The following is an 18,968-nucleotide window of genomic DNA, read 5'->3' as shown; positions in this document are numbered from 1 at the left end:
CACTGTCATTACGGTTGACCATTCAAAGTTTCATTTCGTACATCGATAATGTTATTCAAACAAACCCAAACAGGATAATAACCTTGAATATTTCACGGGTTCGTTCTAATGCGAAATTCAATCAAACGAGAGAATGTTTTTGACTTTTTAATAGTTCTTTCGGAACCGGTGATACGATTATTACATAAGAATTCGAAAAGAATAATGTAAATATAGTTTCTAAAAAGTTTCTCACAGATATTTCTTGTCACATCTGCCATTTGTTCAGCGATTCTTCAGAACGTTTCTTTTATAAGAGCTGTTGATTAACATGCCACCACTTGACATTTGAGCTCGGAAGAAGCCGCTCGCTCGCAGAGAGAACACGAACTTTGAGATGTTTTCCTTCATCTTCAATTGCCCCTTTCTCTCACTCTTTTGACTGACAATCAAGCGATCTCGGAGTGCTCGTAAATATACACGTATTTGTTACTTGCTAACGGCGTACAGCTTCGTGATTTTCTCATGAGCGTCCGCAGTTACGTAACTAGATATTCTGTTGTGATTCCGATGGATTATGGAAACTTCTTCGTCTATTAACTTTTCGTTTATTCCACTACCGTCCTCGTGTTCGAATCCTAAAGAGGAATTTATAGAGCCTGCGATTCATTTGAATAAGGCAAATGACCCATGAATCAATGGTTCGATGAAGCGACCGAAATCTTCGGGCTCGAACGAAGTTTTCTCGAGTGCCACTCAATTTTTTTGGTCCCCCATTCTAAATTCCTTTTTCAATCTGCTCGAGCACGAAAAAGCCAATATTAATTAGCGTTAAATAAATAAACAAGCTGTCGACGAGAATGAGCTCGAGAATGAGATATCTACCGAGGTCGTTTTGATTGGCTATTATATCGATGATCGAGTATCGAAATGTGCTCGATCGCGCGCATGATTGACATTTGACTGCGGACACGCGGTTTGGCATAGCTCTCTTCGACAGCCGTTTATCATCGCAATAATGTTTTTTCTTGGGGGCTAAATCATCGGCTTTAAAATAGCACATTCCAAGAGGCTTATTTGCTGATTAGGAAAATCATGATATAGCGATTTAGGTGCTGCGTTACGATGTACCGTTCATCAGGTTTCTTTTATTCATATCCCCACGTTGCCTGCGTAGCGTTTACGAACTATTTTCCGTTCTGTGAACGAAGGAATTCTGGTACAGTCAGCTCAGAAAGAATCTGTTATTATTGGCCAAGAGAAGCAAGCAATAAAATTATTATCACATCAAAAATACAGTTATTCGATTGTCATTGTAAACATTCAAATAAATGCATGGAAAGTTGAACGCGAATAAAAATAACTGTGCGTTGCAGCTCGTTCTCACTTGCAACCAGGATTGTTTTTTTTTTGCAATGAATTAAGCTAGCTCATGCACGAAACGATTTTCTAAAGAAAGTCTTGAAATTTAGACAGAGTTTAAGTGACTAGTCGACTGACACGCATATCAAATTTTGAAGGGTTCGTCTTATCGGTTATTTAGATAAACGTACTTTTGGATATGAAGAAAAACACACAGGGGTAAAGAGGCTATGCGTAAAAAATGGTTTATCTTTTCATATAACCAATGAACGCTTATATGAAAAACGTACACAATAATAACAATGAAGTATATAATGAAGGTTTGAGAAAAAAATCGAAACGATTGTTTTACTAGTAATAATAATTTATTTACAATTTCAAATTGATAACTCTGACATTAATTTAAAATGATAATGTCTTTAATTAGGGAGTACAAATCGATTCAATTTAGACACCCATAAAATAAGATCCTTCGAGTATGATTTACCTTGATTGAAAAAATCGTAATATATAGAAACATCGTGGAAGGGGATAAAATTGAGAGGAACATCAACGTCCATCGTAGGATATTTTTCACTCAGTAGGCAGCTTCTGAAATTTGACCTTCTCATTGAATCCGAGGAGCGTTGTTTTGAAGTATTTTTCCGAAGAAGAGAGAAAATGAAAAAAAGATGCCAGAGTTCTCGCAACTTTCATGAAGTCCACGCGTGTAGAATAATCCATTGAATCGTATAAATTTATTATGACGCATTGGCCATAATTTATTACCGCGGCAATAGGAGAATCCAAGGTCGTTTTGAAAAGGAAATTTGGTTTAGGGTTAAATTGGTGAAAGAGACAAATTTTTCATCAGGGCCGTGACTCCCATGTGCATTATTTGTCGTTGAATGTTCTTATTTCTCTCTCAGTCTTTCTCTCTTTGAGTGTTGGTCGCGATTGAGCGATGCGTGGGAAGACAGAGGCTGTAGCGCGGCGGTTTTCTGTTATGGTGGGCGCGATCTCGCGGCCGCCACACGGCCTACGTCCCGCGGGATAATAAATCTGTACTGGGCTGCGAATGTGCGCGCACACGCCCGCGTGAATCTCGCGGCCGGAGGAACGCTCTCTCGCGGGGGATGCACACAAGTTTCTCTCGCCTCTTCGATCTAAATACATTCATAGAGGGTATTTACATGCCTACGCTTTTCATCTCTCTCTTTCTCCCTCTCGCTCGCTCTTCCCCCGTCCAGATTTATCCTAGACTCTGTCTTTCTCTCGTTTTTTTCGCTTTTTTGCTTTTTCCCTTTTACCTCTCTTCTCTCTCACTGTCGTTTTCTTGCTCCTCTCGTTGCCCGATAACTCCACGATAAATCTCTGTCATCCCCTTTCTCCGCTTCTTAATTGGGGTCCACCGAGAGAACAGAGACAGAGAGAGGTCAGTAAAACGTCGCTCTGCCGAGTCCGTTGTGTCTGCTGTCGAACGCGATCTGTCTCAAAACAAAATGCGAAAACGAAAACGAGAAAAAAATTACGATGAGAGATGATGAAGATGAAAAATCGAGCGACGAATTGAATCGAGGCTGAAAATCAATGTGAACATTTTCCCTCCATTTTTATGCTCGCGAGATTTTTGAAAAAGTTGATATTTTACTCACGCATGAGGAATATTTCGGGGCTTGAACACTTGGCGAAGAAAAAGAAAAAGAAAAAAGAGAAAAGCCTGAATTCATTCGTCTCGGTGCATCGTACAAAGAGCCTGCAGCATCGGGCTTTATTTATCACCTTGGAGCATTAGCGGCATGTCACGCAAGTGTGAAAAAATGTGTATAACACATTATCATCGAGGTTTTAAGCGAGCGCGATGAGCGTAAATTGACAAGAAAATATTGGCAATATAAAACGACGTTGAGACGAACGGAAAGTTAGTATGCAAAGTTACAAGCTCCCTCTCTCCCTTGTGTCTTCGTTCTTCCATATACTTTCCATACCTGTACACGAATCAAGCCACGACGTGAAGCGAAACATCGCGATTGAACCGACTTGAAATGTTCATCAAAACATGGCCGAATTTTTTGATCGCAGCAATCGTGTCCTTGAATTGACCAATAAATCCTGCAGCGACACTCACTCGTGCTCGCAACATAACGTTGCTCGATACCCAAAAAATATATTTATCAATGAATTTTGTGTCTTCAATCATCATTCCAATGCGGTATTGAAAAGTGCACAGTATTTTTCAATTTTATATGTTGTTCCTTATGGAAAATACGATTGTCGTCAGCACGAAATTTTGTCGATCATTTTATCATTAACTCAAAATCAGTTCATTATAGTTTCATTTATCGTAGTCCGCACGATGACTAAATACACCCAAATATGTTTATTGATTGAAGAAATTTGCGAAGATTAGTTGACTCTCGCTTTCTCATCGATTTATTTAAATAACAAGAAATATAGTTTGAAAACTGAACTATGAAAAAATCATCAATTCCTTTGTGCCAATTCAACAGACCCGAACACATGTCTGTCGGTGATAACGTTTCGGTGGTACGAAAATCGTCGCGTTTTTAGGGTCGTTATTTTCCCGCTTGGCGTCGCTCTCCTCGAGTCATATCAAAGCGCATCAATTTTTGTCCTGAAATGGGATCATCATCCTTCTCGAAATGATCTGCTTTTTAACAGCTTGATTTCACGTCGAATATCAAAATTGTAAATGTTCAAATATTTAAAAACAAATGAGAGTTCCCATAAATTTTAAGTCTCGTTCGCAAATTTGAAACACAAGTAATTTTTCTATGAACAAAAATTTGATTCGCACCTCGAACGGATTCTTTCACGAGCAAAAGTACGAAACGTGGATCCATGTCCTTCCAACTCCGTATAGAAATATATCGCGTCGGCCATGGGCGCTATCAAACTCCTCGTTCATTTCAGTGTCATTATACGAGGGTCGTCAACGTTCACGGTAGTTGGAGTCTTTAGATTTTCGTACCGAAGCAACTCCAGCAACTCTCAGTTAAGGAAACTGCAAAATTCTGTCAGATTTCGCCTTGTATGCTGTCAAAGATCGAAATTTCTAGAACATCGGATTCTATATCAACTTTCAAATTTTTCTAAAGAACTCTGCGTGTGCTCGCATTTTCTGTTGCTAATTTCCTAAGTGATAATTCCAACCGATGTATCGTGTAGCGACCAAACACTAACTGCGTGTTACTCGTGACTGCTGGTCAATTGTTTATTGATAAAATGGTTCCAGGAACAAGATTAGTCCTCACTCATGGTTGAATCCGCGTTAGTCACGAGAGCTACTGCTTTGGAGGTTATTTTTTTCTATTACTCATTCTTCATCAAAGTCGTTATGCGACGGTCCGATTTTTTGAAGAAAAGGAAGCCGGCAAATAAAGAAGCGGCAGAAAAAGGAACTGAAAGGTATAGAAATGTGAGATTTGTACAAATTTTATGTCGCAGTAACAACAACATTTTTTCAATCCTCGAGTTTGCTAATGAGAAATTCAAGTTTGTTCATTATTTGATAATAAATCTTACGAATCTCTTGAAAATACGAAGACATCAGGTCGATGTTGGTATCGAGTACGGAGAAAGAGGGAGAGAGAGAAGGATAAAGGGGGGAGACAGCAAGAGAGAAAGATAAGACGATAAAGAAGCAGAGAGTGTGTGCAACACCTTTCCCTTTCGGTAGCCAAGAAGCGTAAAGCACTTTTTACGCATCGTCGACAGTCTTAATACCACATCTGGCCAACGGTACGGACGCGAGTACAGGTTAGAAAAGAGCGATGTATATATGAGCCATTCCGGGCTAATCGTTTGATTGATGAGCTCCGCTGTATTTTCATACTTTTTCTATCCTCCGGAATGTAGGAAAAAATAATATAGTAGAATCGACGTCAATGAGTTATCGACGTTCGGAATTTCTTTCATTCGTTACAGCCCGTTATAATTCATTGACGAGAAAAATGACGTTGAGATCCAATTAAATTGATGAACGAATCCATTATATTACAGCAGAGAAATCGAGCCCATTCCAGCACTTTTTGTCGAGCACAGTGAACTGCTAAACCGTTTTGTATACACTCCAACAATTGTAAGATCTCTTTTAAGCATGCTGAGCGCGGGAAATGAATTTTTATTGCCACCGCATTATTATCGAAGTTGATATTCCCATCGACGTGTTCTGCTCCAGGTGGAGAATAAAATAGTTCTCGGAGCGACTGCTCCGCGAGTTGGTGATTGACCCAGTTGTCTGGAACTAATGCTCATTTCGTTGACATGTACGTATCTCACTCGCTGATATACTTATTCAAACATTCATTATAGACACGCCGGGCGATATTGCCCCCGGGGAAATCCTCAGTGAACTTTTACTCCGTTGTATGAAATAATGCTACTATTCGCGGCGAACACGCGTGTGATACAGATGTAAAAGGAGCACACGTGCCCGATATTCGCCCAGTAGCTCTTGCAAGTACACTCAATAACGTTTGTTATATTGATTTTAACGATTTTGCGAGAGCGAGTTCGCAAAAGTTTCTATCGAGGAGAGCGATCGTTACGCAAATTCTACGGTGTATATAAAACGCCTGAGGACTCAATTTATGTAGCGGCGCGTGTGTTCGACTCATTGAAAATTTGCCAAGTCAATGAAGTACGCAGCGAGTTATATACTTGCATTATTTGTCCCGAGGATAGTTGGCACGTGTTTTTGTCGGTATTTTTTACGCCGGTGAAAGGAACAGGGACGTTAAATATTGATAGTGCAGCGTCGATGAGGCTGATAAGAAAAAAGTTTTCCGTGCGAGTTTAAGCGCGACGATAGTGCGGACAGAAGTGATCGAGCGACGATGAATTTTCGTTGAATTGTTGAAGTCTTCCGACGCCGGGGCTCCTCATTTCGCTAATGGAACGATTCGCATGTAAATAGAGTCGAGAATTTTCTACTCGAACGTCAAACAGCGAGACGCGTCGAAACGAAGCTTATCTACAAATATTTATTACAGTGCGTACAGCGAGTTGTGAGAACTGCTAGGAAGGAAAATGACGCAGGAAGCCGATAAATTTTTGTGCGTAATTTATACGCGAGACGCTAACGTTTAATCGAAAGAAGTCGAGTCGATTTCCAGTTCTGATGCTTTCTCTCAGTCGCACTTTTCGTCCAGCTCCGCGTGGACCAGTAAAACCTCGGACCGTGTAGCTGGTTCTCTCGGATTTTTACATTTGAATCTCTCGATAGAAAGACGCAGCGAGGGGAGGCGAGAGAGATGTGGGCATTATGCAATGCTCGTGGTAATTATATAACGGGGACGAAGCGAGAAAGGGACGGAAGAGAATAATGCGGAGGAGAGTTGGTGAAGTGAGACGGAGCGAAGGAGAGCTCGTTGAGGGATTTTTAGCGCGGCAAATAAGTGAAAAGAAATCGCGTCCACCGCACAGCGCGTTTATGCAAATGCTACAACATCTGTCTCTCTCGTACACGCGTCGCGAACGGGAGCCTGATTCTTGAACGGAACTCTTGTCAAGTATCGTTGAATGCGGCTCTCGGTGCTGCCGGTTTTATGAATAAGACGCTCCTTCTCTCTCCTTCCTTCGCGAGAAAGTACATTTATTTGCCTCGTCTATTTTATCTTTTTTATTTCAATAATTGTCAATACGAAGCAAGCTGATGGGAATTCCGAAAGAATTATTTCATTTTTCCATGCGAGCAGCATCAAGTCGAACGAGCCGCCTGAAAAGCTCAGCAAACAATTACGATCAATTAAGAATTTTGAGCTCAGTGCTAAGTACGGGATGCAAATATGGAGGCGCGGCGGAGGAGAAAAAGGTTGAATGTGTCGCAGCCGCGCGCGGCGCCGCCGTCATCTCTTCTTGCACGTGAAGCAAGAAGACTCGTCGTCGTCATCGAGAAGAGGCGTTTAGGTAACCGCTATATTTATCCAGGATGCTGGCCAAAGACTGCTGACCATAAATATACGAACGTATAACACGCGCCTGGAGACAGAAGGGCGTATGCTTCAGGGGAATCGATGTACGCGATCGCCATTTTGATTTTCACATCTCGAGATATACACTTGTGTGTGAATATATAGTACATTTATTATGCCAGCTATAGTTGATCTGTAATTGCGTGGGTAGATACACGTATTCGGCTGCCTGGTGTCGCACCTCCCTCTCTTTCTCTCCGTGGCGTCTACGTAAAAGGCAATCATTGCGGAATCGAGGGAGAAGTATGAAAAGAAAAGAAGAAAATGTGGCTCAAGAGTGTTGCGGAGTGTATACACACGTGGAAACGTGTGTATATCGTCGCAAAGTACGTAAGTCTCAGAGCGAATGAGGAGCGGACCAAAGAGGCAAAATAAGGTAAAAAAGGAGATGAAGATTGCGCGAGAAATAAAGAAAAGTCGTTGCTTGATCGGGGGAAAGAGGGATAAAAAAGGTGTGCAGAGAGAGAGAGAGAGAGAGAGACTCCCAAGTCCGAAGGAATGAAAAATCCGAGTGGATGAAGGTATGGAGAAAGGGAGGAGATTCAGTGATCGAAGTTGCGACAGGAGAATAAAAGAGGAAAAGGAAAAAAAAGTATTTTCTGCAGTGAGAGCGCCTGCGCGCGAAAAGAGCCAGGAGAAACAAAGTTATCTATTGGCGGCGGCGTTCGGGTAGAGAGAAGACGAAGACGAAGAAGTATACATCGAGCTCTTGCACGCGGCATATCCTTCGCCACTTGGGCAAAGCCTTCCAGAGTCTCCCTCTTCTCTATCTCTCTCTCTCTTTTCTTCTCTCCCCGTAGAAAATTAATGTCCCGGTCGCGGCTCGCAGGAATTGAGTGGAGAGTCGTGTTTAATTGGGATAAAATCTCGGTGTTTTTCTACAATGAATCAAGCGGCAAGGTATTACCGATCCTGAGAAAAAGGAGGGAGCAGCGCAAAGGGAAAGAAAGATCGAAAAGTGACAGTGGCAAGCACACCGCGAGGCCAGAAGCTCCCATCGCGAAAAGAGAGAAAAATCTTGCCTGTGCGCGCGTGGAAAAGGCGAATCTCCTCGAAACCCATCCGCCAGGAGATCTCGCTTGTGCGCACACCCTCCGTTCGAGTCTTTCGCTCCCGAGAATCATCTCTGCGGTTCGGAATGCCCCGACAACTCGCTCCTTCTATTTTTCCTTTGTATTGACCTTGAAATATTTTCATCGTCTTCATTTTCGGGCTCGTTGAAGAAAAGTTTTTTTCCAAGTTCACATTTTCAGAAGTTCCGACATCTCTTTCGATCATACCTGGACCCAATTCTATAAAACGCTTAATATTCATTAAAAGACTCACTCATTCATCGATTCTCGTGGGCACGTAGCGATGCGAATGTGTGCTTGGTCCGTGGATCATCCCAATGCGGGCTCGACATTCATGAGAACCTCTGCTCTCTGTCACGCCCACGCTCCACGTTACATTCATTCACTTCTGCACTCGTGGCTGATGCTGCAAATCCTCGGTGATTCCACTCGACTCGTCTCTTTTCCGTATCGGTCTTCGCGGTGCTCCCTTCGCATGACTCGATTCTTATATTTTACGTGTACGTATGGGTCGTTCCAAGCTTCTTACACCTAGTAAATCGAGTTTTGGAAGAATTAAATCAGCAGAGGTTTAAAATAAAAGAAAAATTACTAAAGCTTCTAGCGTTAACAATATTTTCAAAACAACGATTTCCAGCTCACAGTCTTCACACACTCCAAAGCAGGTCAGGAATCCACGCACGAAACATTGTATTTTCCATTATACTTTCGTCAATTTCATTTCCCTTGATAATTTCTGCGAGTATGCGTGCGCCTTGAGTTGTTTCTCGAAGTGCACCTCAAACTTTTATTCTGTTCATGTGAATCTTTCAGGCTCTTTCAGACACGCATTTACACGAATTAGACTCGTTCAATTATTAGAATTACGTAGCTCTTTTCCTTCTTTTTCCTTTTACTATACGCTGCCACAAAATTCTATAGCATTGACGTGCAGCGGATTCGTTGTGGTTACTTTTTTCTTCTTCTTTCCTTGGAAATAGAAAGCGCCGAGATAACTAGACAGCGATGTTCTCGCAACACTGTCAAATTACACGTATATAATACGTTTGAGAAAATGTTGTAAATCGCTTATCTACTGTATCGTCTTGTGTACATTTGTATATAACGATGTATGGACATTTGTATTATGTATGATTGATAAAAGCTGTGCACACAGTTCAACGTCCCCTTTGCATCTAGTAGACATCCGTGTAATTTCCTGTAAGCAGTGATTAGTTACGTGCAAGAGCATGACTCGATCTTCGAGCATCTCTCTTCTCCTCTTTCTTTCACTCTCCCTCTCTCTCTCTCTCTTAATCTCTGAGCAAACGTTACGTAATATATGAGCATGTATAAATAAGTAGGGAACTAAAGCTTTGCTCATCTGTACAGAGTGATTCAAGAGTCCTTTATTCATTCGATGAATGAAAAACTGTGTAGTTTAAAAAAAATAGTTTGTCAGACGTAGATCAGACTTTCCTTTCGAAATCAACTGACAACAAGATCGTCAGAATCGAACTTTTTTTATAAATAATTCATCCATTTTAAGGTAGTTCATACACGAAACGATTTTCTTAAGAGTCTTGAAATTTACACAGAGTTTAAATGGCTAGTCGACTGACACGCATATCAAATTTTAAAGGGTTCGTATTATTGGTTATTTAGATAAACGTGCGTTTAAATATGAAGAAAAATACACAGGGGTATAAAGGGGCAATGAGCACTCGTAGAACCTCACATTCCGGCGTTTTGTTTCTTCGTGTGGCTTGCGTGGCCCATCCCTGTCACAGCCTTCTGTCTTTTTATTAATACTTCTCTCTCGATCCATTTCTCTTTGTGTTTTCCTTTTGCGCTCTTTAATGCGATTTTTAACATAAAAACCTATAGAATTTTCGCCAGGGACGAATGAAATTTTGGGTTAGGTCAGTGATGCGGATCCCCGATTAATGAATGGCTTGTAATTTCATTCGCTAAAAGATATAAGTTGAAAAAATGCATTTACAATTTCGAATTGATAATTCTGACATTAATTTAAAGTGATAGTGTCTTTAGGGAGTAAAAATTGATGCAATTTAGACACCCATAAAATACAATCCTTCAGGCCTGATGTACCTTAAGACAGCTGCAGTGATAAAAATTTCTATGATTAATGAAAAAATGTTTCGTTTTTATGTAGCGATGAAAACGCTCCTCCGTTCGTAGGATGCAGCAGCCTGTATATAGAAAGACGTTTTTCAGTTTTCGTTAATCCTCGTAAGAGAGAATGGAAAGCGAGTGCAGGAAAAAGCCGGCTAAGACGCGGAGGAGAGAAAGAGAGAAAGAGAGAGAGAGAGAGAGAGAGCGTAGCGCCGGTGCGAGCGTTGTAGGTCAGGGGATAAAAATGATTGCGGCAAGAGAGCGAAGCAATAACCTGCCCTGGTCTCTCCGCAAGTTCTGCTTTATGCACATATATAAACGCACGAGTCTCGGAAGGCACGTGGGCAGATAGCCAGTTAACGAGATCCTCTCGATATCCTTCTCGCATATACGGTCAAGTTTCGTCAACTTCTTCTCCAGGTCCAAGCACTTTTTCCATATCCTAGTATACATTGCAAGAGCGCACCGTGAGCTAAAGAGAAATATAAAGAGACGAAGAACCGCCATAAAACTTGAAGATATGATCTTCGAAGCTGTGATTAGAGTATATAATTACAGGCCGCCAATTATTTTGTACGTCAGCGAATATACATACACTTTAAGAAAACGATCGTGCGCCTGATTCCCTACGAGGGCGTGACGAAGGCCTCAGATCCAACAAAAATGTCGAATTAATTTGAACGATACATACGAATGAGGTGCATTAAAAAACATTATGAAAAAGATGAAATATTGTACGACCGAGATGCGCGCGCGAGGATTAGCCTCTAATTGAAACTCGTTAATTGGGATTCATTTCCTAATACGCGAATGAAAAGTCCCGGACACAGAGTCACGCAGAAAAAATATGAATAGTTCCGAATAAAGGTTTCCTTGACAAGGACTTGACCGAAGAATTACGATCGTCTAACCATCCCTCCCATATATTATGTTAATTCGATTTTTCTGTAGCGTAAAAAATTTGGCCGTCGCTTTGCCGAGTTTCGCGCGTCGTTGCAATCCTCTGAGAATTTTTCACCGGTTAACTTTGTCGAGATCCAGAAAAGAGACACGTGACGGGGTCCCAAGAGCGCATAGATCGCGGCTCGTGAGGCGGGTCAGAGCCGAGAAAGACAGAGAGCGAGCCTGGCTCCCCGCGGGCGGTTCCTCGTGACATTTCCGGAGCCGTCGCGAGCGCTCTCGAGGATAATACCTCTCCCGTGAGTGCAGATACAAAAAGACAACTACCTTCATATCCTTCTCTCTCTTCTGGTCTCCCTCTTTCTCTTTCTTTGGCTGAAGGACCGTCGTGCACACGAATCGGTCGCACGACTTGTCCGGTTTGCTCCGCTGGTTGCTCCTGCTCGCGCCACGCCGCCCCAAGATCATCTCCATGATCAATGGTACTCCACACTGAAATGCATGTCCCCGGGGGCATAACTGTAACCACCGAGATACCGCACGAAGATTAGATGCACCGTTGCGTTTCTCTCTGTTTGCCTCTCTCACTTCTCCTTCTTTCCGAGGGTTTGTTTGTTTGCGGCGATCCTCGTGCCTTGTCATATTTTTCGATTCATTTTCGAGTGGCACACGCTATCACTTTACTCATTTGATGTTTTTAGGCGTGTACGGCTCTGATTATAAAACCAACAGCTTGTGAGACGTCGTTCGACATTGCATTCCAGAGATTCCAGGGTATTAATTAAGCTTCGAATTTATTAGAATTCAAATATGGATTACGCCTGATGATCGGTCATCGCAGAATAATCGATTTTAACAGTCCCCTTTCAGTTTTCCAACGACAAAGAATGCTCCCCCGCATTCGAAGCTCGTTCATCGGTGACGTGAATCGAATCGATGCTATCACAAGTCGAAGAAAATGTGCCTATTCCATATGTGTTCGTCATGTATAAATATACACACAATCGTAATTCTAGGCTGGCTGGTAGTCGGGACAGTGACTGTAACGACACTCCGGCAATTCTAGCTTCTCTTCGGTTGGGCCTGGCAGGCAGAGAATATTAATTTCCTCTTTGCTCTAAAGGTATATCGAGGAGCAGCGGCGACGTATATATTTATACGACTATCGATACACGTGGTTGTCGAATGGGAGAAGAGAAAAGGGCGTAAATCATGCGTTTTAGCGAGCAAAGCAATGCGAGCTCGAGGCCATTTGGTCGGTCGCCATTCGAAATAACATTGGCAGTGTGCTTCCCTCGGGCAGTGAAACTGGAGCCCGTCGACCAATCATTGCAACGATCCTATAGACCAAAGCGAAATAGAGAAAACGTTCCCGAGAGAGACGGAAGGATCGTGCGGGAGAGAGAGAGAGAGAGAGAGAGAGAGTTTGCGTGGAACAGCATCGAAAATGGGTCCACTAAATTATTGTACAAGTCCCTTGTGTCCGAGTATATTTCTTAGGGGGTGTTCGTGCTCTCGACTTCTGTTACTGCCGCACCGATCATGCCGAACGACTCGCGCACCGCAGCCTATAGCGACTCGCATGTATTCCAGCAGGGACATTAAAATAAAAGAAAATGAGAAAAATGAATAAAAACGAGGATGAGTTATCGCCCCGGTCCCTGTGGCCCGACCCATTACGTTGAATTATCATCAATCATACACACCATAGAAAATTAATAAGAGCCTACTTTCTGTACGCGTATGATTGTCCATGCATAGCGATTCTCAAAGTTTTTTTCGCCCGTTGCCTCTTTTTTTCCTTACAGCAATATTGACTATTTTGACGTCTCTGACTATTTGTTGTTCTTTAACACCTCTCAAGGGCTGATAGTGTTCCAAATGGCATTCTTGCGCAGGAAAAATGTACGTCAATGGAATGAAGATGCGATGAGAAAAAATGAATCGCTTTCGATCACGCTTCTCAATGCGAACGCGATGCCTCATCAACGTTCACAAACACGTTTCAATTCGTCATTCCAGTCTCGAGGTCGGACTCACGAAAAAAATGTCCCTTCTGTGAACACTTTGCTCTTAGCAGCTACGGCCGATCGCAGATTTTGTGTTGGAAAGAAAAATAGATTCTAGACACGTTCTCATAGAAGAGAAAAATTGCTGGGTCAATGTGCGAGGTCGTTTCTCGCACTGGCCAACCCTGGATATAGTCCATTATTCGAAACAGTGCTAGAAATCACGTGCACACATGCGTGGAAATATGAAAATACGACGCGTAACACGACGAGAGTGCTTTCAAATATTTTTACGATCTATCATCCGCGGCTCTAAGAAACTCAATTGTCCTCACTCTCGATCTTTCATTTAGGTATATAGAAAAAAAAATTGCTCTTTTTTTCGTTTTGTTGTCTCGAGTGATCGCGAGACTCGAACATATCCCAAACTAAAATTCCACTCAATGTATTCAACTGGTTTCTAAGTAGCTTGCTTTGACGTAATTCATCCTCTTCAAATTGAATACTAAACGATTTTTTGGACTCGACTTTCCTGTGAAGCAAAATACTTTTCAAACCTTTTGCACGTTCATGATTTTGATGGAAAAATAATTCTGCTCTGTCCCCATCGAGGATGCCAAACAAAAAATTTGAGCGGAAGGGAAGAGTGACGAAGGATTTTCGATCCTCTGTAATCTAATTTTAATCACTGACCGAACAAATGAATTCAATTCATAAAAATCTTTCGATTACGCCTTTATCGTCATTCCCACTCCCATTAGTTTCACGATACAATTGAACTGCGCGTCGTTCCAGGCAAGTTCTTCGATACCAGAGCAATAAACCGTCAGTCAATATTTTATTAAGCAAAAAAAAAGGATTCTATCCTGTCGGTTCGTCATGCTTATAACGCAATGCATTTATTCGCTTTTTCAGGTAATTCGTCAAACAAGGTTTCCAGTATCCAGAATAAGTGTCTCGCGTCCCTAAACTGCATGCGTTGATAGTTGTCCAACACGAAGGCACGAGCGAACGGATTTACAAAGTAATCTGGGTGATGAGTTACTCAAGCTGGTTTGGTCTAGAGCACCAGCCAGCAAGGAGTCGCGGTAAAACACGAGATAGCAAAGGTAAGAAACGAAAGGAGAAGCGAGGGACGTGATAAATTTCTCGGAAGGTTTTCGTACATAAAGCCACGAGGTTTGTACGAGACTGGGTTTCTAATAGATTTATTTAGCCAGGGAGTTGGCACGGAGTTGACCAACTCGCGTGGACTATCGCGTCGAGTCTGGGACTCGAGCCGCGAGCAGGGGAAAGAGTATAAAAAGCCTGGCAAGAAAAAAGCATGCGCAGGCTCACACACACGCGCGTCTATAAACACAGATACGTAAAAAGGTGAAGAAAGAAAAAATGGCAAACAGTAACGCGCGTGGGACGTTTCTCTGATGGAACTGCAAGAAGACGTTGCCTATTATAGCATTACATTATCCTCCTCTCTTTCTTTGGGCACATTCTGCTCTCGTGCTCTTGGCCGATTCTCGAGATCTTTTCTCGCGTCGGAGCAATTGTAGACGAGAGTGTCTCGCTCGTTCTCGGGCTTCTCGGGACTGGTACATCCTTGTTACTTCCTTCGGAGTTTTAACGTTGCCGAGATACTCGAGGAGCAACGAGGATGAAGACGGGAGAGAAAAGAGGGAAAGAGCCCGAGATAAGTTGGAGGAGTACGAGCTCGAGTAAGACAAAATTCAGGAGTGAGGCACGTCGAGTAGCGAGAGAAGGAGAGGAGCTTTCCAAATGGATTTGTCTGCCAGCTTCAAGGTCGCTTGACTTATCGCCCCCTCTTTGGTGTGTACCTCGCTCGCTGGTGCCGAGTCTTTTCTCCCTCGACATACATACACTCGTACACCGCGGGTATACACACGTATAAATGCACACTGCTCGTATCCCTTATGTAGGATTGCCCCGAGAGTGGCACGCACCCGCGCCACGGCCGAGGCGCAACGAGCGAGAGAGAAGTTTACCAGCGGTGAAGCCAAGTGAGTAAACGCGCCGAGAGGAGAATGAAAATAAGACCGACAGCAAAGAGATCTTCTCGGTCGTCCCCGAGGGAATCTTGCAGTCAGGACCAGTGCACTGTATACACGAGACGTATCAATTGCTTACTAACAAAAAGCCTCAACGCGAAGTACCTTAACGCGTTGACTTTGCGATACTCAGGCCCCTTTGATTTCTCAGCTCGAGGATGATGCTGCTCGGGCTCTTCGTTGATGTTTCTGAGCTCTCTGATGCAGCTATAAGGTGCAGCTTGCGCATTGCTCTGTGTCGTCGTCGTCGTCGTCGTCGTCGTCGTCGTCTTCGTCGTCGACGTCGTTGGGCCAGTGAACGAGCGTGTTTTACGCGCGTGGGACGTGTGAAGGTCTCCCATTTAAGTCTCTCCGTCCCTCTGTCTCGCCCTCTCTCTCTCTCTCTCTCTCTCTTTTGTTTTTATTCAGTATTGGTTTTTTATGGTGTGCCTTTTTATCGCATTTCCCTCGAGAGAGCTCTCGCTGCTCCACTGAAAAAGAGCGAGAGGGAGAACGAAGTTGCACTTTCTCTTTCTCACTCTCGCAACTTCATCGTTGCCGGGATCTCGAGAAACAACCCTTGGGAGTTGTCCGAGTCCTCGTATAGATGGCGCTCAAAAAGGCATAGAGATCTCGAGGATTTCAAATGGATTTATCTCGTGGACGTTTCTCGAGGCCGCCTCAAGTGCATTTATGCACACCGATCCGTGTGTATACATACATTCGCATATGTATATACGTGTATTTATTTATACACGGAGCTCAAGAAGCGTTGAGATTCGAGCGGCTTCCAACCAGTCTCACTTGATATTTATGCCGTATGGCATGTGTTACGGTGACGCAGACACCCGATATGCTTCTTCTTCTTCTTCTTCTTCGTTTTCTCGCTTTCGTTAATCCTCCACTTCACGCCACGAGGATTTGTCCCGCTTCAATTTTTTCTGACCGCTAATTTACGACTTCATTCACAATTGACTGTTGTTTCGTTTCGTCGATTGAACCAATGCGCTCGAGACTCGATCATAAGTTTTGGATGAACTTTTCCCATTGTGAAAATCCAATAAAAGTCATTGCGAATCTTTTTATTGGGGACGAAAGTTTGCGACGAACGACCACCACGCGAAGGATCTCTTCTTCCCGCAGGGACACAAAGATCCTTTTTTTCCTATTTTTTTCGAGGAGATCTTGCTGATCTCTGAGAGTCAGACGAAACGGGTGATCTCACCCGCCCTTTTTCTCATTCTTTCACAGGAATATGAATTTGCGTTTTTTTTTGTATTTTTATACTTTTTTTTTTTGGAAGTTCGAAATACACGAGTCAGGATCCATGGTGATTATTTTCTGGAGGACTCGAGCATAATTTTTTAAATCCTCTTCTTTCTCTTTCTTTCCCTCCGGACGAGCAAATTTCCCATCGATATAAAGACGCCCACGTCATTTCCAGCTCTCTTTCTCTCTTTCTTTGTGCCCGTGTCTCGTGTCGCAGTCGGGATGACTTTTACTGCGAAACTAAATAGCGCTTAATGTCCAAAACCGTCCACGAAACCCGGAGAAAAAGTTTTCTTATGTTTATATACAATGTGAAAGCCATTAGGGTGGAGAATCGTGCGAGTTTGCGTGTCTACGTGAATCGCTTTTTCGCAGAGAAGCGCCACCACCGCTGGTCCGTCGAATCCCAAATCATTTTATGGCTTCTCGACGAAAATTTATTTGACAACCGGGGCGTACCCTAAAATTCTCTTTTGTCTTCCGAATCGGGCGCATTTTTTTCCCACTTCTTTGCCCGCATTCACGTCTATACGCCGAGCAGTTTTAATGGCGTATAAATATGGTGGAACGAATCACGTGAGAATTTTTTGCTAATTTGTTTATAATAATAGTTGCGATAATAATGCGGTCAAAGAATCTCCCTCTTCTTCCTCCACTCGAAATCCGACGGAACTCAGAAACAGCCCCGAATTTCTGCCCTTTTGCTTTCATTTTTTCCAAACACCCAAACTCATCTGTTATAAATATACACGACGGGGATGAGACCAGCCAAACAGAGACGCCGTTCAAACTCCTAAAAATTTCTGGGAAAAATCCTACGCGCGTCAAATGTAGGAGGACTCCCGGCTCTCATAACAGTCCTAGACACAGTATTGACGAATTTATTCGACAAGGGTTCCAACCAGAACACTTTATGAACAGATAAATTCAGATCCTCGGATTACTCGTCGTTCAATATCGACAACAGGTGAACCGTATTTTTGTGAGAATCAGGAATTATCACCTCGTAGAAGAGCTTTTATCCTCAGACGTTTTTTCCCAATAAAAATTGCTAGTTTTTAATTTTATGGTCCAACGAATTTGAGGAATGAAAAACTCTTCGTTGAGGTTTGTTTGAAAAAAAATTAGCGTCTCCTTACTTTTTTTATTATTTCGATGAATCATCGAATGAGTTTCACAAGCTCCATTGGAATTAGTGACAACAATAAAAAAGAGAATCGTCCGACGGAAGAATGAAATTCATTAATGCTTGCCGTTATGAAAAGAAAAATTTATCGCAAAATAATATTCCCCGAACATTTACGAACGAAAGTTAAGTTTAATGGCGTATTTAAGTATTAACAAGGATACAGGCTCGTAAAAATAATTCTGAATAGATTTTCATCGGGCATAGTAGCCATTCGCGATTCTGGGTCGAATATGAGCGAAACCGCGTGAGCTCGTTTGAGTAGGTGTCGCGTACAGCTATAGGAAGTACTCTTCGTATCTTGACGGTGAAATACGCTCGATATAGAGAGACTAAAAGTGCACGACGGCAAAACAAGAGAGAGAGAGAGAGAGAGAGACGAAGTGAAAAGGAGAAAAAGGATTCGTTTCGAGAGTACGGAGATGAAAAGTTGGGAGAGCGCAGATATGGCAAAAGAGATCAGAGTCTGAGGGAGAGCGCGCGTGGTCCCTGGGGTGGTGTACACCACGCATTTGCGGTCACACTCCTCGAGACACGAAGGAAACGGCAGATACGTCGATTAACGGCCGCGTGACCAGCAGCAGAAGTGTTCTCTATTCGCACACACTCCCGGATCGTTCTGTCTCGTGAGATCACACGTATGAGGTCCACGCCCGAGATACGCTATTAATACGCGCTGACTGCAGAGTAGAAAGAGCGAGGCAGAGGGCAAACAGTGACAGCGAGGAGGAAAAGATAAGGAGACACGACGGTGGAACGGAGAGAGCGAAGGAGAAACGTGGGAGCGCAAGAAAGATGAAAAAAAGGAAGAACGTGGAGGGAGAAACGAAAGAACGAACCAGACGTCGTCAACTTTTCATCTGGTGAGAGAGCGAGTTCCTCAATATGGCAGCAGGTAGGACGTGGCGTGTGTTATCCGGGCGCCGCAGGAACAGCGATGATTCACCACTTTGACCACTTTGAAAAGTAAACCGAATAAAAGCATCACGTTTATTTTCGATCTTCTGCCTTTTACGCTTCGTCTCAAAAGCGTCAAAAGCACAAAAATGCTCAATTTT

At 42.9% G+C, this 18,968-nt stretch overlaps 1 long non-coding RNA gene across 1 annotated transcript; it reads right to left on the bottom strand.

The window, feature by feature from the left end:
• Positions 1-8,358: 8,358 nt before the first annotated feature.
• Positions 8,359-9,505, bottom strand: LOC122412388 (uncharacterized). Its single transcript, XR_006261338.1, has 3 exons — positions 9,032-9,505; positions 8,643-8,920; positions 8,359-8,497 (listed from the first exon to the last, which is right to left on the bottom strand). It is a non-coding gene; the product is annotated as an uncharacterized lncRNA (long non-coding RNA).
• Positions 9,506-18,968: the final 9,463 nt, after the last annotated feature.

Source organism: Venturia canescens, chromosome 6 (assembly GCF_019457755.1).
Source record: "Venturia canescens isolate UGA chromosome 6, ASM1945775v1, whole genome shotgun sequence".
Lineage (NCBI taxonomy): Eukaryota > Metazoa > Arthropoda > Insecta > Hymenoptera > Ichneumonidae > Venturia > Venturia canescens.
This window is presented reverse-complemented; position numbering and strand designations above follow the sequence as displayed.